General features: G+C 31.7%; 1 protein-coding gene across 1 annotated transcript in view; it reads right to left on the bottom strand.

Annotated features, from left to right (window-relative positions):
- LOC123657333 overlaps positions 1-10,200 on the bottom strand; it is a 172,288-nt gene extending 162,088 nt beyond the window's left edge. The window contains exon 1 of the mRNA XM_045592900.1: positions 10,039-10,200. The gene's annotated coding sequence lies outside the window, so the exon portion shown is untranslated. The remainder of the gene's footprint in view (positions 1-10,038) is intronic.
- Between the last annotated feature and the right edge of the window lie 7,166 nt (positions 10,201-17,366).

The following is a 17,366-nucleotide window of genomic DNA, read 5'->3' as shown; positions in this document are numbered from 1 at the left end:
ATTAGAGGAAATAATTACCCATGTTATTCTTGATTTAGGAATTTTTAAATAAAAATTATCACGTGCTTATTTTTATATTATTTACTATCAACACGAAACTTACGAAAAAAACGCAAATAAATTAGCTTTAGCGTCTTTAAGTAAAATACATTATTTTTCATCATTAAAATGTCTATGAGCTTACGAGTATAATAACTTTTTATCAATTCATACAAGTAAAATATATACAACGAAACCATAAAAAATATACGTACAAAATACATGTGGCCGAGTTTTAAAACGCAAAATGGCTAAGGCAATAGGTAGGTATATAAAATTTTTGCTATAATTCGTTTAATTCGACACAGCGCGCTTGTGCGCTGGAAGAAAGTCGCACCTGACTCAATTCTCTTAGCTTGCCCGTGCGCAGAGAAAACAATCTTTACGGTCAATGAGCACTATCCGTCTTACAAGGTACTGGATGGTATTGTAATAATGATTTTATCAATAGCTGTGCAATAACCAATTACAAACCAGTAACTATACAAATTAGTAAATATATATTTAGCTAGCCATACAAGTAATCTGAGAAGTAAGCTCTCTGACTCTACTGAAGCGCTATTAAGGATTATTGTAATAATTCAATAGTATATTGTACCATATGTTTAAGTACTCTATATAAAATCATGGCTGTATTAGTCGAAAAACTCGTGTAGCAGAACTTCCACACTATATAGTGTGCAAATTAAAGCTAAGTCGATTAATAACAACCCATGCGAATCCGGAGCGGAGTTCTAGCTATTTGTAATTTTATAATGAGATTTTTCTGTTTATTGCTTTATTATATATGTACAGATATTTTAATAGAATGTTTAAAAGCCAGTATAAAATTCTTCATATCATTAAGAATATTGTAACTCGTAAGTACAATAATATTATATAAGTTTTATGATATGGTAGGTATTGTAACAGTCAGAAAAAAATACTATGAAGCACAGGGTTATGAGAGTCTATGAGATCTGATAGATTCTTATAACTCGGTATGAGAATTTGTTCTGTATTTGTCCGTGTTTTATGGGATTCTTTCCATAGGGACCATTGTAAGTAGTTTAATTTAAACTTAGGTATTTTCATGATTAAAATAAATATTTATGATAATCATTGCGAAATCATACTTTTTTGTTTAGAATATCACTTTCATTAAATTACTTATGCTCAATGCGGTTAGAGCAAAGCATAATTAATTAACTGAATAAATTAGTTTGCATTGTTTACATCGTTGAAGGCCGAAATGATGTAGTCCAAATGGAATTTAAAATCTAATCATTATAGAAATCATTTTTATATATCATATAAAATACTACTACGAATTTAAACATTTTTATATAAGTTTATTTGTATAATCAATGATTATTATAATAGCGTCATCATTGACTAACAAATCATCGGCGGTATTTATGAATCCCAGCGGCTTTTGTAATTACAATTATTATAAATATAATATTAACATGATTCGCATGAGAATTGATAAATACAAATAAATTTTATCTCTATTAATTGTTAATTATGTTTTATCGCTACCCTTGGCCTGCGGCTGTGTACAAAACATTCAACTCTGTAAGGTATACTGCACACATAGAGGGGTTAGTATAAATTGGAAGAACCGGGTGACGAAATCGTATATAATATGTAGTAATAGGTTCAGAAAAGGGCCACTCGACTTAACCGCACTTACAGTAAGCGGTTAAAAGAAACAGCATTAAAACTAAAACGCGCCAAAAATGGCGCGAACTCGTTTATTTTGCCCATAGTCACCACGCTGAGCAGGCGGGTTGGTGAGCGCAAAGCCGGCTTTGTCGCACTGAAGACGCTGCTGCCCGTCTTCGGCCTATGTATTTGAAAGCCAGCAGTCGGATTGTTAACTCGCCATCGGTCGGTTTTTTAAGTTCCAAGGTGGAACGGTGTTATCCCTTAGTCGCCTCTTACGACACCCATGGGAAGAGAGAGGAGATGTATATTCTTTATTGCCATAACTATACAGCATATAGTCATATAGTGATAGTGAATGTGTTTATGTAATAAAATGTAAAAGTACGTTTTCTCAATAGGTATATAAAATGGAGACTGGAAATGACCTCCAAATAATTATAAAGTAAAAATTATAAATTGTCTTCATATAATTGTTTCTATTCAGTCGTTATTACTATGCAGCTTCTTATAATTTTAATGAAATAAGTACCTATTACCATGGCTATATTCTTAATTAATTTTCATTGTAGACCTTAGGGACCGGGTATGAATTGTAATCCTACGTCATAAATTGGTAAATAAGGGACAAAGAATCACATAGAACAGGAGAAAGAAAAATAACATAATTAAAAAAAAAACAATAGGCAAAAAATGTACTACGAGTATAATGTAGTTATTTATCTTAGGTTTTGTTCTCAACAGAAGAAAATATTATACAACAAGCAATCTTATCGCTTTATATCATCTAGGCCACACGTAGTCGCAATAGCAATAGATATAAGTGAAGGGAGATTTCAAACAGAAAATCGAAGGTGCTATAAAATTTCTAGTTTAAAATTACAATTTTAAAACATTTATTAAGATATTTATGTGTCGAAAAATAGAAAACTGTTTATTAAAAATTTAAAATTAATCACAAAGGTTTATGAATGATACGTTGTGGCATCGAAGCAACGGTACATGACGAATTGAGACACGCCTCATAACGGTCATCTTGTCTCGATAATTGTCATTACATCGCGGAAACATTTGCACATCTACAAAGTTATACAACCCGACATTTCTGAGATTAATTTTATATACAAATTATTATCTTTTATTGCGATTCTCATACGACACATCTGATTAAAAAACGGTTCCTATATTTTAAAAAATGTTTCGTTTTGCTATCGAAATATTCGTGCAATTTTTCGATTCGTGAAATATTCAAAACCAACTTTTTTTTTATATGGGATGGATTTTTTTTTACTTGGTAGTCATTATCTGTACTGAAGTCATAATGGAAAATGGCAATTTTTAAAGTATTTCTTTGACTTTTAGAGCGCTACTTTATCTTTAAACAAACTAATAAGCTATGTCTTCACGCTATCACTCATATATTTATATATATGTTTCAACAAACAAATACGTAATTGACTATTTACTGATCACGACAAATAATGTAAAGCGCGCCCTTCTAAAAAGTGACCATCAATTGAACTCGATACCAGTTGCATGGCACCACATATATAAAGTGCTTCGGTATAGTTTATTAATATTCGGAAAATCCGCCAACCGGCATTGGAGCAGCGTGGTGGATTAAGCTCTGATCCTTCTCCTTGGATTTGAGAAAAGAGGCCTATGCCCAGTAGTGGGATATAACAGGCTTAAGCGATTCGGAAAATATTGTACTTTTTATAACATACTTAAAGAAATTCGTAACTCGACTGAACGTAAATTGACCGTGAGCCTCATAATCGATCAACATCGAAAAACTTTTAAACAAAATATTTTTTTACACTTATATGATCATTTGGTCTATGATTTTCATGATAAATGAGTTTACCACAAAACAAATATACTGTTTGACGTATAAATTATAAACTTTAGTGTATAAAAAATATAAAAAGGCAAAAATGCTCTTTAATTATAATTATTTAAAATGTTGTCTAAAATGTGGCTTATTTTAGCAAAGAAATTGCGATCGCGCAAACTGAGGGCTTTTATTTAGTGATAACGAAGAAAAGTGGAAACCATTTTTCGCGTATTAGTCCCCTTCTAGGCGTCTCATCGAAATAAAATACATTTTATTTTTCGGCTAAGCAATAACTCACCAACACATCCATCAATTATAACTTGGGTGCTTGCAGTTATTAGAGTTCTGGAATACACGAAAATAAGCAAACCTATTACATTTTCTTTGTTTGATGGTTTTATAGTTAATTTATATTATTACAAAAAAAAATTAGGCATGCCTCATAATTTTGCTCACGTGTCACCAGAACTCGTAGAAAGAAGAAAAGAGAAAAAAAGTCCTGTGGGTTATAAACTACGAGTGCGACAACATCTATGTCATATCTTTTGAGTTCCTCGTCTACATTCCGAATCAGTGATAGATTCACTGTAAATATGATTATTTTTTAACGACTATTAATCGTCATTATGCAAAATATTTCGTACAATAAAGATTCAAAAGTGCCATTGAAGCCTACTTAAATAAACAAACTTTGTGATTTTGGTTTCGATTTTTATCACATGTCAGATTTATAACACATACGATTTTTTTTAATATGAATCATATTTACAAGAAGCAGTATAGTCAAATGATATAAAATAGGTGTAATAATAATGTAAATGTTATTATATTAAACCTATGTCTTAATGGTAGTATGGTAGGGCACAGCAGGAATTTCCTGCTCAAAATATGGAGCAGCCTGACTGGGGTAGTACCTCGACCTTACAGAAAGAATATCACAGCAAAATAATACTATTTTCAAGCAGTATTGTGTTCCTGTTGGTGAGTAAGGTGACCAGAGCTCCTGGAGGGATTGGGGATTGGGTCGGCAACGCGCTTACGATGCTTCTGGTGTTGCAGGTGTCTATAAGCTACGGTAATCGCGTACCATCAGGTGAGCCGTACGGCGTACGGCTTGTTTGCCAAACTAGTGACATAAAAAAAATCATTCAGGAAGTAGTTATATCGTTATTATGTTTAATACCTTTACTACTGTATATAATTTAAGTAAAAATTTAATTTTTATCACATAAACTAATATTTTCATTTACTTAAAATAACTAATTGTAAATAGCATAAAAAAATATTCGTTCCAATATACATACAAGGTTTTTTTAACGAACAAATTTATATAACACCGATTACATTTAACTTTATTTTTAACTGTTACTTTAAATATACTTTACTACTATGTACAATTTTTATTTTTGTGTTACCCACACATTAGGAATTCTAAACATTTTTGAATATCATATCAAAAATTGACCGCTCCAGCGGGGATCGAACCCGCGTCTCCGACTGACCGTCTCCGACTGACCGTGTCATGATATGATATTCAAAAATACTTTACTACTGTAAATACGTGTATAATTTTTTTCTCGTATAACGGTTCCAAACATGCAGCAGGAGTGATTGAAGGATAGACGGACAGCGAAGTCTTAATATTAGTTGTCCTTTCTGCAACGTCTTTATACGGAATTTCAAAAAGTACTCACACGTTTATTTACGGCGCATAACTAAAATATTTTTGTTACAAAACTAAACGTGGTACGTCATTTTCAATTTGTAACATGAGTATTAAAATACAGACCAATAGTTACGATTACACACCCAATGTTTACCAAAAAGACGATTAATAAAAAAAAAATATCTGTTCAAAACTTTCAACATTTAAAAATGCATTTGTAACTGAAATTATTCTCATAAAGTAATAACCTGATGAACTGACCGTGAAGAGTTTCTTAATAAAAGATTTATAATTACTCGCATATATTTAATAACTCGCTTTTATTGCAAAAGGGTGGTACACCTTTCATAAAGCACATTAACTATAATACCGCTACGCGTTGCTGAACCAATCATTTTGTAAGCGAATATTTGGAGGTCTTACTCAAAAGTTTTGTTTAGTGATGCAAAATCGAAGCAAAAATAGATTATGGCGATCGTGATCGTATTTTTCGTGACTATTGCAAGCCAGGTTGTCTTATACGCAAGTATAAAATCGTAAAGCAATTTTTGGTTTAAAATCTTAAAAATCATTTTATATTTTTATTTAAATGTATTATGTCATACTATTGTTATACCGTTTTAGTAACACATTGTCTCAACCTGAATTACTATTTTGGTAAATGCAGAACCTGTCTGTTGTATTATAAACTATTATCAATATTATACAAGCTATTGTAATCAATTTAGACTTGTGTTTTGGCATGCTATTATATGTGAGTCACCCACCCACATTTGCCAACAATTATACCTATAGGTGTATAGGTTATTGTGTTACCGAATTTAATTATTCATTTTTATGTTTGTGTTTTTTTTTAATCTATTTGGGATAGTGTCATATTTGATATGCGTTTTAAACCGCGTCATAATCATATTATGTCGACTCTACGTAATATAATTTAACCATTTCATAATAATTGAATTACCATATTCACTGTTCAATCAATTACTACTTATCATTAGAATAGCGACCGAGCACTGACAGCTATACCAACAAACATGATTGATCATAAAATTCCCTAATTCAATCGTCAATATCCCGCATTATTTAATAAACAATTAAAAGATAACAAAACTATGTGGTTGTATAGTTTTCAAACTTTACCAAACTAACTTATAAGCTCGAATTATGATATAAATATGTCTGTATAGAGACACGTCCATATCTGTACATTGAAATATACAATGGTATTCATTATAATGTATTTTATTAAATTACGTATTTGTTATTACAACATGCAAACATATTATACTTTGTTTATTATAATAAAAAGAGTTTTTGATTTCAGAGCAATAAAAAAATGAACGAGAAAACTAACGGTTAGTAAATTTTTCACTCCTTGCTCACTTCTCACTTGCTATTCTCATGATTCAAGATTAAGATGGAAATGTTCAAAACGATTTTTTACCAAAAATTATGACATACATATGACATGACATGACATACAGATTTTATCAATACTAAAAGACACGCGAAAACTAACAATGTCTTATCTAATATTTTCAATGCGTATCCAAAATCCTACCATTAATTATTACAATATCATGGGGTCTGTATGAAAGAGTCGTTAAACTCAAAAATCTTCCGCTGTAGATAAAGTAATATACGAGAATATTTTTTGGCTATTAACGATTTTTATTATATCTTTTTTTATTGGTAATTATTGTGAAATCGTAACAGTCTTTTATAGCTATATGACTTTTTTATGATCAATATTTCGACGATAGTTTAGTTTAAAAACAATATTTAAGCGTAAGCTTTAAAAACTTTATCGTACTTTCAAGTTTACTTTTATAGGAAGCGCTTACTATATTCAACCATCTAAAGGTGCACTTTGTAAAGGAAAAATGCAACGACTACTCTTAAAACTTAAAAATAAGTACCTAATAGAGCTCCATTCAGAATATATTGAAAAAATTTCAGAAAAATAAATATAATTAAATATATTTTTGTCTAATGTTTACGCGAAATTCACTCATTAGGTATAAATGTAACAACTTTTTTGGAGAACGGAGAACTCCTCCCGTGACCATGGTTGCTGTAAAATATCCGAAAAAATTGTTTCATTATAAAATAAATACATAGTTGACTAGTAATTATATTTAATATGATTATCTAAACCAAATATATTACATGCAATGGTAATAATTTTACACTACTTTAATAACGATTAAATACGAAGCTCAAAACAAGGCGTTATTAGCCTATGATATTCAATATTAATCATCTTAGCAACTCTCTTCTTACGTTTTATAATGAAAGCAGCAATTGATCTTGTAATATCATGTTCGCGAGACACGTGCGTAGATAATTTATTGATTGCTATCTCTATTTCATTATCGAGTACAATGTAACCAGTATAATACGTACGAAGAAGTAATAAGCAAAAAAAGACTGCTGGTCTTCTTAGAAATATCATCTGAACAGACATATGATGGTACCAAACTGGTTCAATACAACGAATAATAAAAAACCAAAACACATTTCGTCTTACAAAGTACCTATAACGCCCATAAAAGTGGTTGCCTCAAAATACTAAATGGAAAACAAAAATGTGTGAGAATTCCCTTATTAAAATTGATTTGGTAATGTCTAGCAAAAAGGAGGACTTCTGCACTTCAGGACTTTAAGGAATTTCCAGCTCAAAATATGGAGCAGCCCGACTGGGGTAGTACCTCGACCTTACAGAAGATCACAGCAAAATAATACTGTTTTCAAGCAGGATTGTGATCCTGTTGGTGAGTAAGGTGGCCAGAGCTCCTGAGGGGATTGGGGATTGGGTCGGCAACGCGCTTGCGATGCTTCTGGTGTTGCAGGTGTCTATAAGCTACGGTAATCTCTTACCATCAGGTGAGCCGTACGCTTGTTTGCCGACCTAGTGACATAAAAAAAAGAGAAGTTGATTTGATTTAAATAATAGTTTGCTTTAATCTTTATATATTATACAAATTACGCGTCACGTTGTTTGTCACGCGATGGACTCCATTCTCATCGATTTTAATATTTGCACATTGTGTGCAATTTGATCCAACTTGAAAGATAGTCTATATTTTATTTTGAAATATGTAATTATTATACCTATTTAAGAAAAAAATAAGGCGATACGAAGTTCGCCAGGTTAGTTGGATTAATAAAATTTGATTATGAAAGAATCTGATGCTCTTTTCCACTAATACGTAAATGTTTTGATTGACTGCAAAAACTCTAATAGAAATTTACTATCTAACTAGATGAGCCCGCAAACGTTGTTTTGCCATATATATTATTAACCCCCTTAATCCCCCACCCTCTTATAACTTAGGAGTATGAAAAATAGTACTGTGTGGCTACGGTACTAAAGAATATAGCCACCCCCTCTCTTCCCGTGGGTGTCGTAAGAGGCGACTAAGGGATAACACAGTTCCGCTACCACCTTGGAACTTAAAAAGCCGACCGATGGCGGGATAACCATCCAACTGCTGGCTTTGAAATACACAGGCCAAAGACGGGCAGCAGCGTCGTCGGTGCGACAAAGCCAGTACTACGGTCACCATTCCGCCTGCCCAACGTGGTGACTATGGGCAAAACACATGAGTTCACGTTATTTTTGGCGTAAACTTGTGGAGGCCTATGTCCAGCAGTGGACTGTATAGGTTGTAATGATGAAAAATAGATGTTGGCCGATTCTCAGACCTACCCGATATGCACACAAAATTTCATAAAAATCGGTCCAGCCTTTTCGGAGGAGTATTGTAACTAACATTGTGACACGAGAATTTAATATATAAGATGACGTAATAACCCAATCCAACCACCACATAACAAATTTACATAAAACTATTTAATTATGTCATTCTAATAAATATTATTAACGCCAATTCTAATTCAAAGTTAAATTGATTTAATTACCATCAAGTCAAGTTTGCTTGATATCTTTATGTTAAGAATAGGACCAACACGAACCTACAGTTCCGAATATTAGCATATTTTACTAAAGCCCTTTGTTATGTCAAAGGCATCACGTGCTAACTAAAGTAAGTTAGTTATGAAGGATTATAATTGATTTGAATATTAGAAAATAATATTATTCGTTCATAGGTAATAGCCGACAAAAATATGGATTAAATTTTGATAATTATACAAAAATAAAATATAAATGTTTAATATAAAACTGATGATGACACATAATTCAGTATATACTCGTAATATGTAAAACAAATCCAGTGTATCATATAAGATTACCAAACAAATATTACTCGATTTTGAACGACAATCGATGTAATAGACTGGAATTCGGAATCAAAGCTTTTTATGAGTAATCGATTATCTCTACTATTTATCTTTAAATAGCATTAAAAATTGATTTCGATACTGTTGATACAGTCACGTAACAAAGAGAAAATTACGCCAATTTCGAAATATCATAACCCTCCGAACGGAACAACATAAATTATACTTTTATTTCGCGTATAGACTTCACTAATACCCTTTAATGTAATACAGAATGTCATTTAGGCTTTGAAGCCATTACATTGTGATCTATATTCACCCCTAAAAGTAAGTTAAATGCTAATAAAGCTGTTTTCGCTTTAAAAAATCATAGCGTAACAGAGCACAGCGCCGACTTAATGATATTTCATTTTACATTTTTACTCATGAATACTTAAAGTGGCTCCCCTGTTTTCAACCAAAAAAATTTATCATCTCAAAAGCAATTTGCATTTCATCACTTTAATGCATTTTTTCTAAAAAAAACACCATGACCGATAAAAATAATAATTATATAAACTATATTTATACGATTTAAAAAATTTACTGAAAATACACTTACCGTATAAGGAAATGAAAATGCAACCAAGTTTCAATAGTCAGACACAGTTTTTATTACAAAACTGCGTTGATATCGACACTAGTCCAAAATAAGTTCAATTTCACTTTTTAAATATCCTTCCAATGAGTCACTCAATATAACACCAAGCAAAGTCCTTACACAATTGTTTTATCTCGTCTCAGTTGTTCGGTTTCACTTTCCACGGGGTATCGTAATCAGTCACGAATCGGAAATGGCTGCCGGCTCTCAAATTTCCGATCGCGATGTTCGTAAAAGTTCAACCGAAGTGTTTTAACACGCAACGGGAGCGAGAGGTCCCTGCAACTAGCACGCCGTCCGACTGCCGAACAGCGACTGTGATAACGACACTTCTTACGACTGAACCTGCGAACCTCTGTATAGTCAGCGTATAAGCTCGCCTCTCTCTCGCCGACCCGTCTACGCACTGAACGTATATCTGTCGGCTCCCGTTTAACCCGATTTCAACCGTCCTATAATCGCAACAAGATACACTATGATTCGCTCCTTGTTCACGAACTCGCCTCGTTCACATCGCGTAACGAGTTTACGGTACGTAAATCGTAGTAGATTTGTTTTTCAGTCTGGCCACAGTAATCCGGTTCTTGGCTCTGGGACTCAGAACGCTTTTTTCCGAATCGTTTCCCGTTAAATAGAACCTTCTTTTTGTTCAGCCGGCACCCGGTAACCTATGTAAGGAACTCGAAATAACCGCTACGGACAAGATGCCAACTTTCTAAACTAAACCTATAAGACCACGCTATTGAGACCGTGAATTACGTTATTTTTATTGGTAGTCAAAATCGTCGGAACAATAGTAATAAAGCATTTAGGAGATTGGATATTCTGGGCGGCGACGTGTTGTAATTTGATGTTTTTGCATGACGATGCTGTCGTCTGTAATAGCTATTACGACCGCGGCTGTGACTTCGGTGTCAATTATCAGGCTGCGGTCGAAGCCACACAAGCCCACAACACTGAAGGCAAATTGGATTCCACTCGCTAAAGCAGATTATTCTCTGAAAAGGTTATGACATATTATATAAGAAACCTTAATATCTAAACTGCTTACTGTTCTTAAAATATGTATAAAAATAGGTCAAAAATATAGTTTTACATCTAAGAGACACCAGTGAGCTCTTCCTATAAAACGAACTATTCCCATAAGATATAGAAATAGTCATACATACTGGATAACAAATATTGAAAACCGTAAACCCTTTCCTGTTCCCGCGACTATTCGCAACTAGGTCAGGAAGCGTGGTCGTAAACTAAGGATTTCATATATAGAAACGAAACGAAGACATGTTTTACCGGCTATCTTGAAAGATTTAAAAAGCATTACGTCATAATTCGTATTTTTTATTAGTCGTATTGTTTGTTACCCTGTTTCAAAACGAACAGCAAAAATGAGAAATACGAGCACAAATACTACAGAATTGCCTGATAATTTAGTTAAACGAGGTTTATGTTTTTAACCTTTAATTTTTTTAATAAAACATACATTTTAAACATTTAAACTTAAGGGAATATTTTTCATAATTTATAAAAAATAAAACGAAAAACACATGCACCAAATTTTACTTTGTTATGACAATGTATTAACAATACAATGTACAATGTATTAACATTAGCAATCTCAAATTACAAGCGAATAGCAAGTAAACAAAATAAAATCTATTTTTACTAAACTGTAACATAAGAAGGAAGCCTCATGACTGCGGTCAAACTAAAGATTCTTTTTATTGGCCTCTTCTGACCAACCTTACTAAAGCCTGTTTGTTGTTTAATATATATGTGCGTACGTATAATACACGATAAGTAATTGTTATGCTATAAAAAATTCAAATTCTATTTGGTGGAAAAATCAACTTTAAATTGTCGCAACTACTAAAAACCTTAATTTAGACAACTTATTGTTATTTCCTTATTTGTTTAGTTACTAGGATAGCCGTTTTAAGGGTTTTGCTTAATTTACATACTCGTATATGTATATAATCTATTTGGCAACAGAAACCGTAAATATTTACAGAAAATCTTTAGGACCATAAATAATTTCAGTGTTGCGATACTGTTTTACATGATTTAATTTTTTAATAATTGTTCATAATCAACAAAATACAACAGAACCAACAACAACAAACTATGTACCTATATACTTATGATTCTAAGTGTAAATTTTTTTATGCAGCAGCAAAAGAAAATAAATCGCGTTTTTTTTTTATAATATAACTTGGTCGGTAAAACAAGCGTATGGCTCGCCTAATGGTACGTGATTACCGTAGCACCTTCAGCAACACTAGAAGCATCGCAAGCGCGTTGCCGATCCTACCCCCAAGTCCCTCCAGAAGCTCTGGTCGGTGAGTAAGGTTACTCACCACACAACTGCTTGAAAATACTATTATTTAGCTGTGATCTTCTGTAAGGTCGAGGTACTACTCCAGTCAGTCTGTTTTATATTTTGAGCAGGAAATTTCCCGATGTGCCCTACCTCAGTTAATATCTTAAATATCCAAAGTATTAATGTTAATATCAACAGACATTTGCGTTAAATCTTGTACTTTTCCTATATTATTATTACTTAATTTCCTTCATTAAATAATATTTTCTTATCAAACACATCTAAACTCTACTTTATAGAGAATATCATCCAGTCTCCGTTGAGACGTATCTCTTTCTGAACACTTCGAATTCGTCCTCGTTCGTATGAATAACGGTAGTGTCAAAATATAACTTGAAAACTACTTATACGATGATGAATTGTTCAAAAGGATATAGGAAGTAGTGTAAAACTAGGAAATAGTCTCTAGAGACAACGTTTTAAAATAACAGCTTATTTTAACATTATTTTTCTCAAATATCATTTTCGGTAACGTAAATTTGTTTTTACTGGAAAATTAAAGAGAAAAAGAAAAAATTCTAACAATCATTGCTTTGGGTGCTATTTGCGTTGATAAAGGGTCCCAATAATATTTTTTCTCATATATCTTAAATGTACAGATAGCGACCCGTTACGTTTTTATTACTCATACATGTATTGATGATTGGTGATAGGATAAACTTAATTGAAAAAAAAAACCATTTTCATAATAGCCGACAACCAGCTGACCAGTACTGACCATATATATATAGTGCCTACTTTTTACCAGTAGTTTCTTAATACATTAACCTGACAACAACATATTTTCATGGCAAATAACGAAATAAATGTAATTCGTATGATTTATTTTTAACAATTACAATTCTAAACAATTTTTAATATCATATCAAAAACTCAATCTAGCGGTTACATCGTTCCATAGCTTAATTGGCTAAAGCACCGGCACGGTAAGTATGCAGGTTCGATCCCCGCTGGAACGGTCGATTTTTGATATGATATTAAAAATTGTTTTGAAATAAATGTATTTAAATGAAGAGCTAGTAGAACTTTGTACATAAAACTAAAGAATTCCATATTACTTTTGAGCTTTAGTTCTGTCATTGTTCAATAGATTTTGAAGAAAACTCAATTCTATTTACCTTTGAAAATAATTGAATACAACAAAGCCAGCGGACTCCTATGCAGTATAAAGTCCCGCTGAGTGAGCGAGTGATCTACCCGTGTTGAGGCGAACGAAACAAAAGAAAACATTCAAATCAATTTGTACAAATTTTAATGTAGTATGAATCAAATACAAAATTAAAAAATTACTTCATTCAAGTAAGTTTCATAAGCATTTTTAAAACGTAACTTTCCTAATTAAAATAGTTTTCAATAAATTATACAAGCCATACAGCTGAACATAGCGGTGGTATGGCCGTTTGTATTTGTGTTATGTAAACTTTAACCTTTAATTAGATTCTTATTTATTTAGCTTATGTTGCTCTTTACAATGAAGTAGGCACTACAAAATTATCTATACATATAATAAAATGGTAGGAAAGTCAAAACTGTACATTGAATATTTTTTTTAAAGAATACTTGGGGTGTGATCTACAATCGATACCGAAGCCAAAAATATAGTTTTTAGAATTTTTGTCTGTTTGTCTGTTTGTCTGTATGTATGTCCGGGATAAACTCAAAAAGTACTGCATGGATTTACTTCAAATTTGGCACGAATATTGTTAAGAAGTCGGGTCAACATATAAGCTACATATTATCACGCTGTTACCTACGGGGAACGAGCAGTGAACCTTTGTTTCTTCAACACATTCTGTTACAACGTGTAATCTAATGTTGTTATTATTATGTTAATAACCATGCTATAAGCTAGCTACACACTATAAATAAAGATATTCTGTAGTATATTTAGTATCAGCATTGCACCCGTGAGAATCCGGGGCAGGTCGCTAGTAAAATAATAGAATTTAAGAATATTAGTAAGAAACGCTCTGGTGTAGTGGTTCAAGTAGTCGCCTAAAACAGCAACGATTTGCGGGTTCGATTTCCGCTCGGGATGAATATTTGTACAAATATTTCTTTCCGCTTCGGGTATCTGTCCTTGTGGGTCTTCCCACCCGGTTGTTACCATAAATACCTAAAATTAAATAATAATATATTTATTTATTTATTTATCAGCGTGGTGGATCAAGCTCCAATCCGTCTCCTAGATGGAGAAACAGGCCTGTGTCCGGCATTGGGATGCTACATATACTTATATATAATAGAGAATATGACTTGATATTGACAGTCACATTATTTTATTATTTTCCAAAAAATGAGTATTGATTGATAGTCTATAAAAATAGTAATGATTACCCGTCACGTGTGATGACCAAGTTCGTCAAGACTTTTGAAGGCTCATTATTTTGAATAGCCACCCATCCTCTTCAATTCTTTACAAAACGATATTTGGGTATGTGGCGATGCAGGCGGATCTTGTTTCTTCGGTATCTCGAAAATACTACCAGCTTTATCTTTATAAATTTCAAAATACTAACACATACATTATAAACGAAAAAGTTATTAATTAAAAATATATAATTAATTGATTAATAAAATTAGCAACGATATTTATATTTATATATTAATACGTGAAGCAAAAACTTTGTACCCCTTTTTACGGAAATTACACGGACGGAGAAGTATGAAAATTTGCACACTTATAATTTATATTGAGTTTTTTTTTTAATTATATATAAAATTTACATTAAATTAATATTAAAAAATATTATACATATTTACCATGTATTTGAGACACACACACGCATATATACCCTTTTGTTTATTGTTAAAGTCTGACATCAAATTGAGAATAGATTATAATAACGAATTATATTACGATTATAATTGAGAATAGGTAATAATAATAATAATAAATATAGATAAAAACGTTCAAACTTATGATTTAAATTAATAATGGCCGAATTTCGACCACTAGACGACCTCTAGTCAAAAATAATTATCTTAAATCCTGAATTAAAAATATCTGTACCGTTGTATTTTTAAAATGTAAAATTTATCGTAATGTATATCGTAAATATGCACCATTGTTGATTTTTTTATAAATATTATAAAAGCTTTGAAAAAATTCCGTAAATTTCAGTTTAAATCATTGTTGATTTCATTTCTTGTGTTTTCTACGATGCTAAACCACCGCAAGTTGACAACGATGACAACAATAATAATAAATTTTTCCGTATTTCAGTGAGTGCATGTGACGGCACCGGATACATGAAAACAATCGCTCGTAGCTATGTAAAACTTACTTTACTAAACATACTAAGAATATTAGGATTGTAATCTGCTTTACCTCTAAAAGGACAATATTTAATGAAATAAATGAACAGACTTTTACTGCATGTTTTATAGAAAATTTTATAAAACCAGCATTATAACTGCCCTTGTTAAATTTTTGTGCCTGAGCTATTTAAATAATAAAAATTGTTTAACTTTACCTAAATTTATAGTTAGACATGATCACTACGTCAATATTTTGAATTTAATTATTGCACTAGAAACTCTATTTATATAAATAATCCAAGAAAGTATTAAAAAAATAAAAAGTAGTAGTGTTTTAATTTTTACAAACTTATTAATTTTAATTTAAAATATAAAATTTATCAAGTTAAATTTTAAAGAAATAAGTAAATATATTATTGAAATAGTATAAATTTTAGGTAAAAGTTGATTCATGTACACACTTTTTTTTACTTCTGTTTCAACCCTAAAGTTTTACCCGTGTAATTGCAATTCCGTAGAAATCACAAAGATAAAAAAGCTGATATAGAAAATATATGTGTAGATTCTAAATCGAAACCATTTTTACACCAAGGTTAATTCCAATCGTATCCAATTCCAACGTAAATCAACGAAAAATCATTCATTAATATACTGAAAAGTTTAATAACAGCAGCGGTTGTAATTGAGCAGTAATATTATACACACATAATGAGCCGAGGCCTCGAGAGGCACAATACACTTTTATGAGCCTGTTATTTTTTATGTTGTCAGCAGTTTGCACGCTCTGGACAAGATTGGCGACAGTTTAATAAGGGCCGCTGTCAATTCAGAGCCAAAATACGAATGTGTAACATATGTTTGGTGATCTGGACCAGAGAATTCAAAAATCATTCTTATCGTATAATTTTACGCTATCGATAGAAAGAGAACTTATATAGAGATGAGTTTATACTAATATATGTATGTAAATATCTTGTGAAATTTCGACACAAAAAGTGTGTTCTCAAAGTAAAAACACATGTTATATAATAATCACCAGATTCTATATGAGAAAATATGGCGCAGTGGTGTGGACAATAGCTATGAAACTAGTACAAAAGTTTAAAGTCAGAGTTGTATGAAACAAAATATATAAATAAAACGAAGCTTGTTTGGAGCCTATCTCAAGATAAACATGAAGGCTCCAATCAAGCTTAACCGACATGTGTAATACAAATGTTATCAAAGCAGAAAACGAACCCGTGACATAACATAATATGAGTAAAATATATGATTATTTTATGATACCTTGTTGTCGTTAAAAGTATCTATTTTTACTTAAAATATCAAAAAACAAGGAGCAATAGTTTAGGTTCTAAAAATTCGGCCTCAAGAATATTTCAGACACGCCTACTTGAAAAATTCTCCTATTATATATTCGAAGGTTACGCTTAAGGGATGTCGATTTAGGAACAGGAAGGGATTTTTCTAATCACAAGCAAGGTCGATCAATTACACTAAATTTTGATACATCTAAAAGCTTATATTTATTATAATAAGCTTGTTACCAAAACCGTCACTGACATATTATCAATTAAAAATCTTTCATACAATCCAATTTTAAACTATCACAGACGGTAAAAAAAATAAATATTAGCATTTAAAATCT

This window comes from Melitaea cinxia, chromosome 10 (assembly GCF_905220565.1).
Source record: "Melitaea cinxia chromosome 10, ilMelCinx1.1, whole genome shotgun sequence".
NCBI classification, from domain to species: domain Eukaryota; kingdom Metazoa; phylum Arthropoda; class Insecta; order Lepidoptera; family Nymphalidae; genus Melitaea; species Melitaea cinxia.
This window is presented reverse-complemented; position numbering and strand designations above follow the sequence as displayed.